The 13,107-nt window shown below is 38.2% G+C and overlaps 1 pseudogene; it reads right to left on the reverse strand.

Annotated features, from left to right (window-relative positions):
- Nucleotides 1-7,410: 7,410 nt before the first annotated feature.
- Nucleotides 7,411-11,270, reverse strand: LOC125811326 (mediator of RNA polymerase II transcription subunit 15a-like; annotated as a pseudogene).
- Between the last annotated feature and the right edge of the window lie 1,837 nt (nt 11,271-13,107).

Here is a 13,107-nt window from a genome sequence, read left to right on the forward strand (position 1 = left end):
AAAAGCTCCGATAAAATACTCTCATGTTATAGGAGCGACATTGTGACCCATGTTTTCCTTCCACTGCGTTGATCATATGTGTGCCACATCCTTAAGCTAGTAGGACGCAAACTCTACCGTATAATTTCCAATCACTTGCATCACTCAAAAGATCTTCTTGACCTCAACAATAAAGTTCTGGGAATCCTCACCAACTTGTGACCCTTGAACCTCGGCATATTTGTCCTAACAAAATCACAGAACCCTGCTGCCATTGATCCACAACTAGTATTTGCACGAACTTGAACCTGCTGATTGTTCTTGTTACGTACACTCTACGTCAAAAGTTGAATGGCCTTCCAAAACTCAGCATTCAAAACTTCCTGATCTGGAACTGGCGGAACTGCATCAGCAGTACGTGCATTAGCATTCCTTGGGTAAACTCTATGAGAAGGCATGATCTGAAAATGCATGACATTGAGTTAGAAAGGAGATCATACCCACACACGCTAAGAATAACAAGAAAGTGAAGGTTTTCCAAAAATAGTTCGTAGACTCCCCCTCATAGGTGTGGCGCTCTTCATACTCATAAAAGGGACTCTTCTTAGTGTGGTTATTCAGACATCCTAGGACTCTTGAACCTAATACTCTTATACCAAGTTTGTCACGCATCGAGGCTACCCCTTTGATGTAAACATGAGACTTAAGATCATGAGTGACCCCAAGCTAACCCACTTGGAATATCATAAGCATACTTAAATATTTAGTTAACATATAAATTATTGTACGGAAGCTTAAACATGATATAAAGGGAAATGATGGGAATACCCAATACTGTCTATATATATGAAAATTGAGAGCTTAAACAACACTGGAAGGTCAAACATAACTAAATATGAATCTAACTATGTCTGAAATAAGCCTCTAACTGACTATAGATGTTGGGACATGCCCCAGCTAAGTCTAGCAAAATTGAAACAAAAACAAGATTAACTGAATAAAATACAAGTCAATATTCCTCGAAGAATGAGGACTCACAACTGATACTTCTGAATTGGAGATCTGGAACTGATCTATGCCTGAGCGAGGACCTCAACCTTGATCATGAGAAGATGTAGGGAAGAGTATGCGTCAGTACTTAAAAGGTACTGAGCATGCAGGATAGGATAAACCTGAGCAATAATGTATGCATAACTCAAGAAAGCAATAAGGGGAATGATATATTTGAACTGAATGTATATACTAAAATATATTGAGTATTGAGGTAATTGAATGCAATGCCCAAGTATAGAACATGCTCAAACTGAATATTGAACTATAACTGATAACATTGCCAATGCAGTAGAATCTGATTGTGGGAGATTGTGTTAATCGACATTAAACTGTGAGAGTTATCTCTAGATTCGGATATTTAAGCCCTATCAAGAGGACTTATCCTACGGGGGCACGCAGTTATGGGACTATGCGGGTGACTGACCCTTAGTCCACTCGGTATTAAGCCTACTCCGAACTAATTATGTAAGTAACACATTATAACTGAATTTATCTAATACTGAATAGCTCAAAATACTGACATGCTAACTAAAAATGCAACATTAATGTATTGATAATGAAACACTATTAACTGGAGAATGTATAATAGAATAAACTAACCTAGCAAGTGTAATTGATCAACTAAACGAATCTACACAACTAGACTTCTCAGTTTCATGCAAGAAACAAAGCAACAGTTCCTCAAATATAAGATAATATGATTACGATTGATCTAACTTATGAATCACACCACTTTTCTAAAGTTCAAGAAACCCTAGTTCTAAACATGATATAGAGAATCAAGATTCTGATTGAATTCTAGTGACCTAATAGGTGAAAGGAACCCACTAGTGAAATCCCACATACCTGGTGAAGAATTTCATGGAGAAATATTTCAATTTTGACGCTTGAACTGGAAGAAACCTTGTTGCGTTCTTGGAGAGTGTTATTCTATTCTTTCTGTTCTTATCGTTTAACTTGGATGAATTTTTTAAGAATGATTCGACTTGGGCAAAGTCTTATTAAGTTACTAGCCTAAAATTAATTAAAACAACTTAGTTTAGGGGTTAAACGACGTAGTTTAGGTGTCTAACGCATAGGGAAATGCCCTAATGACCCCTGACTTAAACGCTGACGGGGCCAACCGATGGACATGACGAACGGACCATCGACTGACCTACGATCCATCCTGCCAGGCATCGACTTACTTTAGAGAGTTGGATTTGGGGGTCTCGATCCACGGACCAGGACCACCTCCCGTGTCTGACCTAAGGTCCGTAGGTCGGGTCGTGGGTCGACCCTTAGACGATTGGTTTCTCGATATATGAGGAGGGGTTGTAGATGGCCAACCACGAACCCCACGTATGATTCGTAGGTCAACTTATGGTCCATAGGTGGCACCTGAAACTTCTCGAATTCTGCATTTCTGGTCTGCTTAGAATACGGGGTGTTACAAGAAAGGTAGGGCATCAGGCTCTAAGTATCAAGGTAGTACTTTAGGTAGCAAGACCTACCCAACTTTCCCAATGTGTGGTAAGAACCATCCAGGCGAGTGTCTTGCAGGAAAAGAAGGATGTTTTGGGTGTGGTCAGTCTTGCCATAGGCTGAAGGATTGCCTTTCAGCTAGGCAGGGGTCAGGAGGTAACAATAACGGGGCTCAGTCTACAGATCCTGCAGCACCAGCAGGTCACTCAACTCAGTAGGGTACTTCATTCGATAGAGGTGGCGGTCAGCGCCAGAATAGGTTGTATGCTCTCCAAGCTTGCCAGGACCAGGAGGATTCCCTTGATTTGGTTACTGGTATGTTTTTATTTAGATCTTTATGCTTTGTTAGATTTATGGGCTACTCTTTCCTTTGTAACTCCCTATATAGCACTAAGCTTTGGTATTAGTCAAGAAACTCTCGCAGAACCTTTTTCAGTCTCTACTCTAATTGGTAACCCAGTTATAGCTAGGCGGGTATATAGAAATTGCCGAGTCACAGTCTGTCAGAAAGTCAACTCAGAAGACCTTGTAGAGTTAGAAATGTTAGATTTTGATATCATACTAGGAATGGATTGGTTACATTTTTGTTATGCCTCAGTCGATTGTATAACTAGGATTATTTGTTTTTAGTTTCAGAACGAGCCAGTCTTAGAATAGAACTGTAGTAGCTCAGTGCATGTAGGTCGATTTATCTCTTACCTTAAGACTAGAAAAATGATTTCCAAAGGGTATATCTTTCATCTTGTTCTGGTTAAGGATTCACACTCCGAAACCCCAACTTTTGTGTCCGTCCTAGTAGTAAATGAGTTCCTTAAAGTATTTATAGAAGGTCTTCCCGGAGTTCTGTAAAATCCCTGATTCTAAAAGAGACAAAATGCAGATTTTCAGAAGTTGCAGGTGCCACAAATAAAGGCCACCCACACACCATAGGTGGGGTTTGTGGTTGGCCACTTCCTGGCCCCTCCCCAGAACCCCAAAAATATCCATTTACGTCTGGACCTACAAACCGTACGTCAGACCACAGTCCGTGGTTCAGACCACCCCCATCTTCTGAAGCGGATCGACGAACTGACAGGACGGACAATTAGTCGATCGACGGTCCGTCAGTTATGACTGTCATTGGCCCCAAGAGCTTTTAAGTTAGGGGTCATTTGGTATTTTCCCCTATGCGTTGGGAACCTAGACTAAGTCGTTTAACCCCTAAACTAGGTCGTTTTGGTCCATTTAAGCCTAGTAACTTAATCAGATCCTACCCTTGTCAATCATTCCCTAAATTCATGAAAACATACAGCAAAAAACGGAAGAAACATGCGATAACTTTTTCAAGAACAACAAGTAGGTTTTCCTCAGTTCCAACCCCGAAATCAAAAGATTTCTCTGTGGAATTCGTCACCAGGTCTGTGGGATTTCACTAGTGCATTCCTTTTATCCATTAAGTCCCTAGAATTCAGTTAGATTCTTGATTCCCTTCACATTGTTTAGACCTAGGGTTTCTAAAACTTCAAAAAAAATTGCTGATTTAGCTACTAAAGAGTTCCCAATGAGATTTTCACATATTCGTAACACTATTGCATAGATTCATGTATGAAACTCAGAGCCCTAGGTATGTAGTTCTTTCAGTTCATGAATTACACTAGCTAGGACATATTAACAGATATACATGCCACCATTTTCATTTGTTTCATTATCAGTAATTTAATGTTGTATTTTTTAGTTAGCATGTCAGAATATTAAGAAATCTAATATATTTCAGTTATGTTGTATCGTACACATTTCCAGTTCGTAGTAGGCTTAATATCAAGTTGGTCTAGTGTCAGTCACCAAGATAATCCCAAAACTACGTGCCCAAGTAGGTTTATAACTACCCATTGTGGGCATCAGGTTTAAAAATCACGCAAGTCAAGACTTTATACCCTGGCAAGGTATGTTGCATTCCCTCAATGGGACATATACATCAGACTTCATGTTTCACTCATATTGTTTTATGTCGCTTAATAGTAGCTCCCACAGTTAGATTGTAGTGCATTAACCAGGTTTTCAGTTACATTTTAATATTCAGTGTCAACATGTTATGTACTTGGTCATTGCATTTAGTTTAGTCATTTTTAGTATATCTCAGTATCTTTATCATATTCACATTAAATCATTGACTTGTACGCTTTATTCATATATATATTTATTTGTTCAGCTTTATCCTATTATGAATGCTTGGTACCTTTCAAGTACTGATGCATACTCTACCCTACATCTTTTCGTGATGTAGGTTCAGATCCTCATCATTTAGATGACGTGTAGATCAGTTCCTGATCCGTATTCAGCATTATCAGCGGTGAGTACTCATACTTCAAACACAACAGACATGTTTCATATTTCAGTCTTCCATTTTAGGTTCAGTTTATAATAGGGTCAGCTGGGGGCATGACCCAACATCTTTAGTCAATTAGAAGATATTTTAGAAATAGTTAGATTTAGTTTTGATTTTGAGTTTGATCTTCTAGTTGTTAATAAACTCGTAGTCTTTTATAATCAGACAGTATTGGGTATTCCCCATTTCTGTTTATATCATGTTTTAAGCTTCCACACACTATTTATTATTTCAGTTTATCTTAGTTTGCTACTGATATATCAACCCAGGGTTAGCTATGGGTTATTCGTGATCCTAGGTTCTGTGTTTACGCCCAAGGTGTTGCCTCGAAGCGTAACAAATTGGTATTAGAGAACTAGGTTAAATAGTCCTAGGATGTCAAAAAAGTTTCACTAAGTAGAGTCCCTTTCATGAGTGTAAAGTGCGCCACACTGATGATGGGGAGGCTACAAAGTGATTTAGGAAAAACATCATTTTCTTGTTATTCTTATCGGGCATGGATATGATCTCCTTCCTAACTCGATGTTATGTGTTTCAAGTCATGCCTCCTCGTAAAGCTTATGCAAGGAATTCTAATGCCCACAATGCTGATGCAGCTCCTCCAGTCCTACACCATAAGGTTTTGAATGGACAGTTTCAGAATGCTATTTAGCTTTCGGCTCAAAGTGTTTCCAACTTGAACAGTCAGCAGGCTCTAGTACCTGCAAATAAAAGTGGTGCATCAGTAGCAGCTAGGGTTTTTGATTTTGTACAGATGAATCCACCTGAGTTTCTAGGGTCGCAGGTTGGTGAAGACCCTTAGAACATTATTGATGAGGTCAAGAAGATCTTTGGAGAGATGCAATTGACTGGAAATGATAGGGTTGAGTTGGCATCCTAACATCTTAAGGATGTGGATCACATATGGTTTACATAGTGGAAGGAACACAGGGGTGAGAATTCAGCTCGTTTGACTTGGGAGTGTTTCACAGGAACTTTTCTTGATATGTTCTTTGCAAGAGAGTTGAAAGAGGCTAAGGCTCAGGAGTTCATGAATTTGAGAGAAGGTTCTATGGCAGTTCAAGAGTGCAGACCTAGGTTCACCCAACTCTCTAGGTATGCTCCACATATGGTTGTCAATTCCAGGGCACAACTGAGTAAGTTCCCATATGGACTATCTAACTTTGTGAAGATAAAGTTCAGAAATGCAATGTTGTTAGAGGATAGGAATATCTCTAGGCTCATGAATCATGCTTAGCAAGCAGAGGGAGATAAGCTTAGGGAACATGCTAAGTACAACAAGAAGTCTAGGACATGCAACTATGATTACTCTTAGCATAAATTGGGTGGTAGAAATCGCTCGTAGTTTCAGCAAAAGTTTTCATCTCCAGCACCTTCATCAGCTAGTGCTCCATCCCCTATGTTTCGACGGGATAAAAAAGGTAGAACATTAGGCTTTATGTCTTACAAGAGTGTTTCAGGTACCATAACCTACCCAACTTTTTCCAAAGTGTGGTATGAACCATCCAGGAGAGTGTCTTGCAAAAAAGGAAGGATGTTTTGGGTGTGGTCAGTCTAGTCACAGGTAGAGAGATTGTATTTCTTATAAACAGGATAAAGGAGGTAATAATAGTAGGGCTCAGTCTACAGCTCCAGCAGCACGAGCAGGTCGGCCAACTCAGCAGGGTGCTTCATTTGGTATTGGTCGCGGTCCGCACCAAAATAGGTTATATGCTCTCTAGGCTCGCCAAGACCATGAAGACTCTCCTGATGTGGTCACTGATATGTTAGGAGCCTTACATTTATATGTTTATGTTTTTTAAGATCTAGGGGCTACTCTTTCCTTTGTAACTACATATATTGCAGTAAACTTCGATGTCACTCCAGAAACTCTCTCAGAACCATTCTAAGTCTCTACTTCAGTTGGTGACCCAGTCATAGCTAGACGGGTATACAGAAAATGCCCTGTCATAGTCTCTCATAAAGTCACCTCAGCTAATCTTGTAGAGTTAGAAATTGTAGCAACTATTCCCGCATAAAATATAAGTAATTTATCATATAAAATCAATTACTTCACATAATCTAGGGAAGGGTGCATAAGTTCAGAGTGCACAAAACATAAGCAATTGAATTATCCAAACAATGATGTTGCAAGTTGATAATATTGTTTTGTTGCGTTGCCTTCCATGGAATCCTGTACGGATTTCATCTGTGGATTCGTTTTGACCATCAAGATACTGCATTGCTGAAGCTGCATGGAAGACTGATAATGCTGTGACATCTGGTGGGTTGGCCTTAGTGTGGTCTTATGTTGCTTTGCTTGCTGACGTTGCATTAACTTCTGTCTTTGTAAAAGTAGTTGTTGCATGTGCCGATGGTGGCACTACTGTCTTAATTGCTGGTTATGAAACATTTTCTGGCTCTACGACATTCTTTGCCAGACGCTGAATTTTGTTGTGTGAAATCGAGCTTTGCCTGCCCTGGTTAGTTTCACTTTGTGAACTTAATGAGCTTATGTGAACTTGTTGACGATTGTTAATAGGATTTTGTTTCAAAGAGCCCGTAGACAACTATTGCAGTGAGTTCAAGGAATTGGAACCAGGTTGTATTGTATTTTTCATGTCTTGCTGAGTTGGAATTTGTCGATACGCCAAATAATGAATTCATTGCTTGCTGCTGTTTCATTAAATTCCACTTCGAAAAAGTTGTTTCTACATCAGTAGCAACTTGCATAGCGGTGTTAATTATTGGTTCTGCAACATTTGTTCCTCGTGTTGTATAAGAAGTAATTATGGCAACACATTTGAGTTTTGATGCAGGGATTCGAGGATTACCTGCTGCTTTGCTTGATGCTGTTGCGTTAACTTTTCTTTGAAAAAGTAGTCGCTGGTTCTGCAATATTTTTTGGCTGTACGACATTTTCTGCTAGGCACTTGAATTTTGTTTTAGGTAACCGAGCTTTGCCTGAATTGGGTTCGTTCCACATTGTGTACTTAATAAGCTTATGTTATCATGTTGAAGACTGTTAATACGATTATGTTATAAGGAGCCACTAGCCACCTGCTGCATCGAGTTCAACAAATTACCCTATCCCAGATCCCATCTGGAACCAGGCTTTACCGTATTTATCTTGTGATGTTGAGAATATGAAATAGTCGTAACGGCAGACAAGGAATTATGTTGCAAGTTGGTGATATAATTATGTTTCATCGCCTCCATAGAACCATGTACAGGCTGCATCGGTGGATTAGTTTGACCATCAATAGATTATGGGCTCTGAAGCTACATGGAAGACTGATGAAATTGCCCCTGCTGTGGAGAAGAAGAAATCCTGATGCGTGCCAAATTTGAACAACGAAAGAAACTTATGTGCTTCTCAACCGAGACCAGTTTGTTCTTGTTACTAAGTTGAATATCTTACTTGTTAAGCCGCAAGTAAAGCATAATACACTCTAGCGTCAACTTGAATATCTTCAGCGTTTCAATTATCTCATTTTCAAGACGCTGATGAAGAGTGTCATGCATAAGATCAGAAAGAAAAAAATCAGTTTAGTCACAGTCTTGTTTCTTGTCCGTTGCTCTACTTTTGAAATTCATGTTTGAAGTACCTCCCATGGAAACGAAAAAGGGAGTAAAGTTTAAGAAATCATGACATAAAAAGACAAATAACATAGCTCGCAAGGTTCACACAATTCAGAAAAATGTTCATTCAAGTGCTTTTAAATTCAGATACATCAACTCCCTACCCGATGAATGGAGGCCTCAATTCTTTCCCCGAAAGCTAAACAAACTAACAAAAAAATTACATGTGAAAATAACTCTTTTTTGGTGACCACTACTATCTTTACTTCACAATCATTTACAATACGTCAACACAAACAAATGATGCCGATTGTAGAAATTAAAAGGAACTAGCCGCACTACAACTATTATCTCAAGATGAAAATCGACATGAAAGGAACCAAATTAAGGAAGCAAAAATGAGAATTTACTGTCTTGAGCTTTCTGCATCAGTTCCCAGATTGAGGAGTTTCCAATAACCAATAGAATACAATGTGCACTAAACATGCTATATGCAAATGATGGTGTGTCATTTGGCGAAACTTGCAAAGGAGTTAACTAAATTTTGGAACTATGATGAAGCAGTTAAAGGGGTGTTGCTGACATACCTATTGCGCTTTATGAGCAATTTTCTCGTATAAATAATTGAGGTATAATAAATACATCTCCTTCATATACTTGATCTGCATTACAAATTTTCAATAGTTGAAATGCGGAAATGTCATGAATGCATTCCCATGTGGTTAGGTGATAATTAGATCAAATGTACCATGCAGTAGAGAACAAACTGGAGAATCTTCACAAAACAACCTTCTAGATAAAAAAGTTAAAAGTGAAGTAGAAGAGGAAGACTACAACTAATTAATGTATAAATGGTAAAACAAGTAACTGATCTTTGCTTCGTTCAGCTTCTTGGTACTCACATCAATAATACAACTTTCGTAATGTGAACGTAGGCCTGTCCAACCAGGAGGAATTAGAATAGACATTTTTAAAGTTAGGTTGGAAGATATAGGATAGCTTTATAGTAATCATATTTTTTTCACTTTAGACCTTTATTATCAATAACGTAAAAACAAGGGTAAACAGTGAAATAATGAAGGCATTCCGGTTAAATTATTTGACGCCATAACATGTAAGTATCTTGATTCTCTACTATTTAAATATATAAGTAAAACAACAGCTTCATCCTAAAATAATGATGAATCGGATGACTTAGATAACGCCAATACGAAAGAACAAATCTCCAAACAAGGAAACCATAGTAGTATGCCTAGCAAATACAACAATGGAGATGGCATCAAAGATGATGGAAATGATGTCATCACGAATGACATCAAGAATACAAATATTACAAAAATAGGCTTTACCTCTGATGGGACAAAAGTTGGTAGGACCACTAAGGCGACCCCTACTACCCCTAAGACTAGCTTAACACCTAACCCCAATTACCCCCTACACTCCACCATTAATGATCGTAGCAATACTATCTACACACCTAGTATAACCCCCTCCACAGAAGGAGAAAACATGCAAGGTCTGATAAAATTTTACTTAGAGCTCACCGTCTTGACATCCAATATATCAATGGAGGAAAACATTTTAAAACACGTGGACAACCTAGAAACCTTTCCTTCGGACAGCGAAGCACCAACAGGACTAGTCAAATCCAAGGTGAATCAAGAAGATACTAGAATAGATAAAATAAAAAAAAGCCCTAGGATCACAAAATATTATACCCAGTAAAATATCTAAATCAACAGATGAAATAAATACAAATATTCCTAATACTACCCCTCGACCTCGTACTTTAAATACTTTGAATACATCTTGTAGTATTAATAACACTTCATTAAATACAGTCAATATACCTAGTTATTCTATCAGTATTGTACTACCCCCTTTAAAATATAATGCCCAGAGTCCCTTTCAACTCTCAACTAAGACGCCAATCATCCATACTCCAAACTCTTCACACTCAAAACCAAACCACATTCCAAACCATGGGAAACAACGAACTACTAGACTCCCATCAAACAAACCCACTGAACAACACTCCTATCTATGCCACCCAGCCCCATCCCCGAACATAGTATCAATATCGTGGTTTGAACTAAGCCTGCAGGGACACACTCTCTCCTTTAATGTGCTGATAGAGGGGAGAGAGGTTGACATTGTAGTGCAGAGTCCAACATTCCTAGCCTAAGTGGTGGGGGAGGGGATGAGGCCTGCAATGGAAACATACCATACAAATGTCTGGATGGGGTCTGTCTTCCCAAATCCTCTAAATTACCAATAACCCCCAGCTCCAGCATTTCACATTCCCACTTGGGGAAACAACCATTCCCCAAACCATTAACCAATATCCAGCAGAAATGCCATTCCTACAACAAGTGATACCGAAAATGGGCAGGGATCCACTTTTCAACCCACTACATTTGTTTCAATAGGGTGCCCCTCCACCAGTGTTGATACCGACCGGGTTGATTGGAAGCTCGAACGAGGGACCTAACATCATAGCATCGTCTTAGGTACCAATTCACACCAAACTACCTCCTCTAATACAAACACAATATCCAAAATCGAAAGAAGTAGAACAGAACATAAAACTAATGAGGGAATCAAGGACGGAAATAACTGTATTAAAAGAGATAAAAATCATGGTGTTCAAAGAAGGATTCGAAAAGAAACTAATCTTAATAAGCCACCCGAATCTCTTAAAAAGATCCTTGGATATAAGAGCACCAATAAACTCATAGTTAGGGAACTATGTGCTAGTTATGAACCCAACAATGAGAACAACAACAGAACCTACAAAGTCCAGGAGGAACACACCGTTAATGGTACCACGCAACATGAACAGATCCATGAATATAAAAATAATATGGAATTGTAGGGGAAAAATGTAGAGGATTTTAGGAGGAACTTCCGCTCAATCCTAAACTGGCATAAGCCTCCTTTAGTTGCCCTCCTTGAAATCAAAATGCATAATCCCCAACCACTATTAGAGGACTTTCCTTTTACAAGAATGATAGAAGTTTTGGCTATTTGGAACTCTAGAGGAATCATGGTTCTATGGGATGATGCTATATTGGAACTGGATGAAATAGCTACTACGACCCAAGAGGTGCATGCAATCATAAAGGTACACAATATGAATTTTTGTTGGCTATTTAGTGTTGTTTATGCTGGTAATCATAGATGTATGCGTAAAGTTTTATGGGAGAATATGATAAGCATAAAAAATAACTTTAATGGTGGTTGACTAATAGGTGGTGATTTTAACGAGCCACTATTGAAATCAGAAAAAGGGCGGGAACCAACTAATTTCGTCTAGAGTAAGAGATTTCCAGGAAACTATTAATATTTGAGAACTAATTGATATGGAGTTCAAGGGTAGTCGTTACACTTGGATAAACAAAAGATTTAAAAATAAAACTATCTTATTTCTAAAAAATTAGATAGATTTTTAGCAACAAATGAATGGTTATAATACTTTCCGAATGCGGAGGTTCAACATCTACCTAGAACTCATTCTGATCATTGCCCTATTATTATTTGCTTGACTGAACAAGCAAAAAATGTTATACCTAAACCTTTTAACCTAGAAACAATGTGGACCTCTCACCCCGAATTTATTAATATTGTCGATCAAGTATTGAAAAGAAAGGACAACTTGCTAGAAGCTATATCATGCTTTGAATCTGACATCACAAAATGGAAAAGGAACACCTTTGGGGACTTATTCTACAAAAAAAACAAAACTCCCAAATTGCATACAAGGCATTCAAAAATCTAATAGCTATCCTAATAGCTCCTTCCTTGTAAATCTTGAAGAAAAACTCATAGTAGAATTCAATAATATCTTAAAGCAGGAAGAGGAATACTGGAAAATAAGGTCTAGAATAAATTGGCTTAATGACGGGGATGCCAATATTATGTTCTTCCACACAACCACCCCTAATTGTAGAAGGAGGAACACAATTGTATCTTTACAATAAAAGGATGTCAATTGGGTATATGACCAAAATGATATATTAGAATATGCAACAAATCATTTTAGTACTCTCGTTTATACCAAACACAAATCCTCCAATAGGATTCGCAATACTTAGGATAATTGCCTAACCGAAAATGATAGGAATCTATTAGGAGAGAACTTAACCGAAAAAGAAATTTCCAATGCAGTTTACTCCTTCCAGCCATATAAAGCACCTGGACCTGATGGGATTCACCTTTTTTTCTACCAAACCTATTGGGAAATAGTAGGACCATCAATAAAAGATTTTTTCATTAAAGTATGGAAGTATGAAACGATAGATTCTGAAATAAATACTACCCGTGTATGCCTTATCCCAAAATTTAAAAATGCTTCTAGCCTAAGAAATTTTAGACCCATAAGTTTAGGTAACAATACCAACAAGATAATAACCAAAATAATTGCTAACAGGATAAAGCCACTACAAAATAAAATCATTAGCACTTGTCAAGCTAGTTTCTTGAAAAATAGGCAAGCCGGTGACAATGTCATCATCGTCCAAGAAATCATAAACCAATTCAACAAAATGAAAGGAGAAAAAGGCAACATGATAATGAAAATAGATCTAGAAAAGGCGTTAGATAAACTAGAATGGTCTTTCATCAAATACAGCCTTCAGTATTTCAACTTTCCTACTAGTCTCATAAACTTTATTATGTCGTGCGTC

The sequence above is a fragment of the Solanum verrucosum genome, unplaced genomic scaffold, assembly GCF_900185275.1.
Source record: "Solanum verrucosum unplaced genomic scaffold, falcon-dt-bn FXZP01000982.1, whole genome shotgun sequence".
Taxonomy (NCBI): Eukaryota; Viridiplantae; Streptophyta; class Magnoliopsida; order Solanales; family Solanaceae; genus Solanum; species Solanum verrucosum.